Source organism: Vidua chalybeata, chromosome 2 (assembly GCF_026979565.1).
Source record: "Vidua chalybeata isolate OUT-0048 chromosome 2, bVidCha1 merged haplotype, whole genome shotgun sequence".
NCBI classification, from domain to species: domain Eukaryota; kingdom Metazoa; phylum Chordata; class Aves; order Passeriformes; family Viduidae; genus Vidua; species Vidua chalybeata.
This window is the reverse complement of record NC_071531.1, coordinates 97,502,901-97,510,188: the sequence shown is the minus strand read 5'-3', so window position 1 is coordinate 97,510,188 and position 7,288 is coordinate 97,502,901. Positions and strand designations below refer to the sequence as shown.

General features: G+C 40.8%; 1 long non-coding RNA gene across 1 annotated transcript; it reads left to right on the top strand.

Annotated features, from left to right (window-relative positions):
* Nucleotides 1-3,736: 3,736 nt before the first annotated feature.
* Nucleotides 3,737-6,798, top strand: LOC128784753 (uncharacterized). Its single transcript, XR_008429602.1, has 2 exons — nt 3,737-5,523; nt 5,966-6,798. It is a non-coding gene; the product is annotated as an uncharacterized LOC128784753 (long non-coding RNA).
* Nucleotides 6,799-7,288: the final 490 nt, after the last annotated feature.

Here is a 7,288-nt window from a genome sequence, read left to right as displayed (position 1 = left end):
TTTTTCTCATGGATTGGCATCCTACATCTCAGACCTCTATCAGAGCCAGCAACTGGTATATTTGTGTCATATAGAGATGAAAGTGGGAGAGCCAGAGTCTCTTGAGCTCCTAATATTTCCCTCATTTGAGGACAGAAAAAAATGGCTTCACCCAGGCTAATAAACACAACTCAGTGTTTATCCCTGATGAAGCATATCCAAATTAATTCTTATCCTATATCTATGCTATCAAATGCTCCATTGCATATTCCCAGGCCTTGTTGCTCTTATTGCCCCCAGGCAAATGATTGTTGATGCCCAAGTCACAGTAGGTATTAAGCAGATACTTCTGTCAAAAACAAGCTCAAATGTCATCATGAATAGATTGCTCAAAGGGTAGTTTTTTTTCCCAAACACTACAGATGAGGGGACACCAGGGTTAACACTGCACAGCTTGGCTTGGCCCTGGTGGTCCTGCGTTCTGGTGCGTGCATTTACCAGTGTACAAATAGCCCCCAACCCTGTTATGCAAGCCCTCCATGACTGCAGGTAGTCCTCCAAACACATAAAAATTCTGGAGTGTTGTGGCTGTGAGCTTCCAGACATTAGGATTTTTCATGGAGTAATGAGCTGAGAATCTCAATTTTCTTAAAACACAAGAGCTGGTGAAAAATACCTCTCTGGCACTCAGCTGGGCTAACATGAAAAACATACCTTAGACTTGATTTGTCTTTGTACCTGTCAAACAGCAAGAAGTTTTAAGCAAAGTTTTAATTACTTCTAGCGCAAAGGAAAGTTGAAAATACTGATTGCTGTTAAGGGCTGTGCATTTCAGCGTGTTTCATATTTTCTTCCCAGGGGACAGATCTAAAAGTAGAGTAGTGAAGAGCTGAAAAGCAATTATATATTATACAAGATGTTTAAAAGAGCTTCAAGGCCATTTTGTCAATCTCTTTTATTATCCTTTTTTCCTTGGGTTTTTTTGGTGGGGGTTTTTTTGGGGTTTTTTTTTGGTTTTTTGGGGTTTTTTGGGGTTTTTTTGTTTGTTTTTGTTTTGTGGGTTTTTTTTGTTGTTGTTGTTTGGTTTTTTGTTTGTTTTGTTTTTTTGGTGAAAGGCTAAAATCTTGGTCTTAAGGACAACTGGCTCCTTTGCTTGCTTCCTCCCAGGGATCTGGCAGGCTGTTGAGCATTCCCTCCTTTCCTTGCAGTTACTTATTTTCTAATTAAGTCTCTGTGCCTGCCCTTATTAAATCAATCAGAACTGATTCAGTTGCCATTGATTGCAGTGGGAACAGGCACAGGTTTTAAAGGCCAGGTTTGCAGGAAAACTCTGCATCTATATTGGGGCCAGGTTTCCAAAGGAAGGGGCAATTGTGTGCAAGTCACTGCTGTGGGAGCTGCTCCCAATCCTGTTTTTACTATGCTGGCCTCAGCTCTGGATGTAGAACACTTGAAGACTCTGCTTTAGAAACTTGGCACAGCCCCAGTCAGTGTAATAGCAGTCAAGAGCTGTCAGCAGCCTGGGGAGAGGCAGTTGACACTTGTCCTGTTGTCTGGATGAAGCAGAGGGTTTGGTGAGTGGTTGAAGAGGAACATTAAGTCCCTGAGGTCTCAGGGACATGTCTGAAGTGCTTGTGGTAGTAGCAGGGTGAGAGAAGCAAAAGCTGCTCATCCTGAATGCAGGGAAGAATTGAAGTTCTGGCCTGTGTTGTGTTTTTGTGAACAGTAGGGTGTTTTCTTGTTGTGTACCCAAGTCATCACCAAGTTTGCCAGCTGCTGTCATCAGTAGTGTTGTTTCCAGTGAAGAGTCAGGCTTTCCCCAGGCGAAATAACCTTTTATTACTGAGGAACAAGTGTGGCAGTATGTCATCATATCTATCACTCATTGCTCAGGGGCCAGTAAAAGGAATCTCATGCTGTGACTTATCAGAATTATAGGTTTGCTTTATCAACTCCTGAGGGCCCTGGTCTCTGGGAGCCTGCAGGGCTTCCCAGGGTTAGGCATGTCCTGGTGAAGAGAGGGGCTGGTTAGTGTCCTCCCAAAGTGGAAAAAATCGGCTGGGAGAAGCGGCTAAACCTGCTGCTAACCTAGTTAATCTCCTATATATCAAATGATTTTTGCAAGCTGAAGGGTATATAATTGTTTTAAAAATAATAGGATGGCTTAGAATATTTTTAAAGTAATAAACCCAAAGTATTATAGTTGATATGCATCCTAGAGAATAATTTTTTCAGTCAGTAAAAGATAATTTTGTGATTTCCATGACTGAAAAATTCTTTATGTTCTTACAGTAAACAACATACTTGAATGTATACATGTTTGTTGCTAGGTTGTGGCAGCAATGCAGTTATCTATACTAACATTTTCTTCAGCTGTTTTTCTTCTTACTGCTCTTCTACTGGATCTTACTGTTCTCACTCCCAGCTGTTGGACAGGAATGCTTACAGGCTTATTGAGTCAGGTGAGTCATGCTACATTTTTTTATTCTTCTGCAAATCTTACTGCTTACTAGCATTTTATTCCAGCCCAGTTGTTACTAAATTGGAGATGTTATCTAGTAGGATGTATCCTCAAAGAGGTATCTACAAGCAGGGAAAACACACACCTGCTTACATGATTGTTGTTTTCTTCAAATGCCAAAAGAATAGTCTGAAGTTTTGTGTCTTCAAGCATTCCCTGTGCTGTTGTAACAAAACCTGAAGAGATAAGTGAAATTTATCCATGCAAAGCTGTGGAGCCAAACCTTCCCATGCAAATTAGCACCAGACCTGTTTACTTAAAGTCTTATTTCTCCTGGACAAGTTGGACAAGTTTAAAAATAAAAAACAAGTTCACAAAAAATACTGAAGCATCTCTTTCTTTCTAACACGTTCTGAAAATAAAGAGTATTTGTTATGAACTACTGTTGTGAAATCCGTGCATAAGTAGAATAGCAATACAAAAGTAAACAGTGATAATAAAAAGTTGCTGTCTGCAGCAGCTTGTGAATAAGAGTGAACACTGGGAGATTTTTTCTCCACTGTTTACATCCTAAGTACTGATTTCATATTATACTGAAAGGCTAATTTTTTTTTTCAAAAGGACTGATAATCAAATCCATAAGATATCATTGAAAGGGACATTAAAGATCATCTAGTTCAAATCCCCCTGGTTTGTGCAGGGACACATTTCACTAGACCAGGTTATTCGGTAATCCATGCAACTTGTCTTTAAGTCTTCCAGGGATGGGGCACCCACAACTTCTCTGGGCAACCTGTTCCAGTGCCTCACTACTCTTACACTAAGGAATTTTTCCCTAAAAACCTAAATCTAACCTAAACCTACTCTCTTCAGTTGGAAGCCATTCTTCATTGTCCTGTCACTACATGCTCTTGTAAGAAGTCCCTCTCCATCTTTTTTGTAGGTTCCCTTCCACATGCAGGTACATAACTCACCTGGGCATCAAGAGGACCTTGTAAAAAGAAAGCTTTCTTGTATGGCAATTTGCAGGCCCACAGTTTGCATCTCTCACATTCAAGCTGCTGTACTGCAGCATGGGTAAGGGAATCATGGATTTTTCCTTTGCTTGAGTATTATTAATCATACAGAAGAGTCAGTATGGCTGAGATTCAAATCTGTGGGCGAAATCAGTCTCTGATATAAGTGCTCATCTCAGTGAAATTGCAGCAGGCTTGATTAAAATTATCATGACTGGTAAATGTAAAGTACCTTAATTTTTAGACTGCAGTCACATAGGCTTATGCACTTACACTCATTTTAATTCAAATGAGACATTTGGTAGAAATTCAGTGTTAGAAACACATATACATGATTTCTCAGAATTTCATACAACTTGTTCAGAAATCTTGCAATGTGACATTGTTCTTTTCAGCAGTTTCCTTGTACTATGCAATATCAGATGGCACTTGCCTTTTTATTTTCTCTTAAGTACTATACCTTCTAAAAACATTTTCTGTTTCTTCCTATGGCTGATACCTGTGGGACTTGCATCTACTCCAGCAGTGAACAGGAGCCTGAAGAACCCCATGCCAGCAAGCAACAGTTTCAAACTGCAGTCCTGATGTAACAATCCTTTCTGTATTATATGTAGAACATACAAGGATCCTCCTTGTGATGCAAAGTCTCTATCAACTAGAATTTGGAGAATATTAATTTTAGGCTACCCCAGACCGAGTCCCACGGGGTGACCCTCAGTTGGCTGGTTGATGGGTGCCTGGATAGCGTCATTGAAATCCCCACCAGGAAGACGGAAGGACTCTTGAGCTGCTGGAATCTGAGCGGGTTTATTGAGGATTGATCGAAGGAGTAGGGAGGCAGAAATAGGAGCAGGCAGACAACCACACTCAGGGGAAGCAGACTCCGAGAGCCTGGGGGAAGGAGGGGCCAGAGTATATAACTCCAGAGTATATAAATGGGGAGGGAAGGAGTGCCTAGGGTACAAATGATCCAATGGGAAGAGGGTGTAAGGGAGGAACAGGGTTGGGGTAACATAAACTGGGCCAATGAGGGAAAAGGGAAGGAGTGGTTTACAGCCGGAACCATTAGAAACAAGGAGAATGGGGAACTTTCCAGAACTTGGGGAGATGACAACCACAAATTGACAGGTGATGGGCATCTGCTCATTTGCATTGGGGGGCAGAGTAGTTTATCCTAAACGACTGTAGTTTCCCATGACATTCCCACACTGTCCTCCCCATAGGCACATCCCACAATTAATTATCTGAGAAAATATTCAAGATAACTTACAAAAACTGGTCTAGTTTAAAAAGTTGTACAATATCTATGAGTTCTCATCAGTTCAATCTTTGTAGCATTTAGGATCTTTTACACCAACTGTTCCTATTTCAGGATCTGGGACATTTGAAACAGCTTTTGGCATAAAGAAGCATAAGCTATTCTAGGTTATTTTTCTTCTGCACAGTTACCTTGTAGTTTTAAAGCCTGATGTCTTGGGACCTCATAAAGCTCAGAGCAAGTGCTCTGTGAGAGAGATCATCTTCTCTTACAGCACAGCGTTCCGGTTTCCAGTCCTGAGAAGATGAGGTCTGTGATATGTCTGAGGCTCTTCTTTTCTCTCTTCTTTGGGCCAGCAGGTAGGAGCTGTCTGTGTTCAACATTTGGACTGAAGGATTGCTAGTCTGTCTGCTGCTTCTAAAATGGCTGTGGAAAGCTACTCTCTAGAGCTTTGGAATCTTATGCCTATTGCTAAAGAAGGTGGAGTAGAGGGAGGACAAATATACTGTGGGCAATAAACTGTAATAAGTGTAACTTATTTCATGGCTCCTGACAGTGCACTTGGTATGTATGTGTTAAGAGTCAGTGTGTGCATACAGAATTGTCTTTGGGTCTTCATATGATTAGATTTCTGTAATACTCACAACTAGCAGTGAGCCAGCTATCCTAGGTATTGAAGTAATATATATTTTTTCCTTTAAATACAGGAAGTAGACCTTTCCTTCTCAAGAAGGGGAGCTGATACAACTGAAGCAGAGCTGGTTGCCTGCATTGTAGTCAACATTGAGTGCATAATAATTAGCTTAAAGGTATGTTTTTTCAGTAGACATTTATATAACTCTAGGAAGAAAATTAAAATTTTCAACTTGTAATTTTAGTCTAGTGGCAAAATTCTAATTAAACATTTTAAGGTGTAGACTGTATTTTCAGCTGCTTGACCTTTGGGTTGTAATGACTTAATTCCCCCACAGCTGTCTGCTAAGGAGCCACACCTACTTCTGTAGGGACTGAGCATTTGTCTGGGACACTATCATTTTGTGGCAGTTCAAAATGCTGCTGCTTGGAAGTTAAGGTGCTGTGGCCCATGCACATGTTCATAGCTTGCCCCTAAGTGAGATGAAGTATCTTCAATTAAACTACTTTCATTTAGATTTGAATGCTACTGAGGCAATTTGAGAGAAACTATGCAGCTGCTGGTGGGTCAGAAGAGTCACTGTGACTCAGGTATGTCTAATCACATGCCCAAACCAGGTATCCCTGCTCCAGTCCTGCAAGATTCCAGTCTGCTGAAAGTGCAGAAGGCATGCTTAGATCCCTTTGGGCACAGAATTGATGGCTCCAACAGTTTTGGAGGTGTTGATGTTCTCACTTGTATGTGCCATAGCATATTGATGTATACAAGGTAAAGGTAAATACTATCAATGCATATTTTTTCTCTCTTGGTTGTGGCAAAGTGTTTTGTTTACTTTGTATAACTTCAAAATATTTTACAGATGTCTTTTGCCTCATTAATACCACCTCTATAATTTTGTGTTTGTACCAACCAGGTATTGAACACGAGCACAGTGATTTAGCAGTGCTTTCCCATGTCAGTGGATGCACTGGGTTCTCATATCTGAAGAATGAATCCTCCATGTCAGACTGTAGAGAAGCAGTCCTAGCCTCCACGAATGAGGCTTGGGCCTCAGGTTTACTGTTGTGTGGCTGAAGCTTGGCACACCTGCTGAACTGCTGTAACCACGCTCACAAAAGCACACAGCAAACAGAAGGCAACGTCACCTTACATCTCTTCTCCTCTGGGCTGAACTAAAATCTCCTCCTATTTGCTCCAATAGGAGGACATCATCACTTGCTGTGAGGTCACTAGAATCAATTCAGACTTAGGTCAAGAGTATTAGCCCTTAATTTCTAGTGATCAAGAGTGATTCTAGCAGTATTTTCCAAGAACAGGGAAGTTTGTACTGGAGCCCTGTGGGTGGAGTTACTTTTTTGTTAAATTTCTTTTGCATTATCAACTGAGTATAATTTTCTGATTTTATGCCTGTTCCAGGCTTCTGGGTAAAGTTCCTGTGTAATGATAAACAGCTGTTTTGTTGCATTTGAGTGATGGATGGAGTTATGCCTTCTGATAGGCAATTTCTTAAACATTTTGAGTTCTTAACAAATGAAAGATGCTCTCCACTGAAGAGTATCTTCAATCCCATATATCAGTTGAGAACTGAACCCTGAAATCCTGAAGCCCAAGTTGTGAGCCATTGTAGTGTTTGTGGTAGGAAAGAGGTCTTCTAGCATTTCACCATTGGCAGCAGTTATGTTTCAGAAAAGTGAGGGGTGGTGGAACAGCTCTTTGGGAAACAGGGACAGTGATTTTTCCCAGATCCAATCTGAGGCCCATAAATAAAAGGAAATATTTCCATTGGTCCCATTTTCATACATAAAACTGTGCATGGCTTAAGTCAGTAATTATTTAAGCAGTATTAGTAATTATAAAATATAAGTATTACCTATTCCATGGATTTCTGAATGGGGCAGCCTGGCTGTGACTTCTCCTGAAGGGATGCTGCAGAGCAGGGG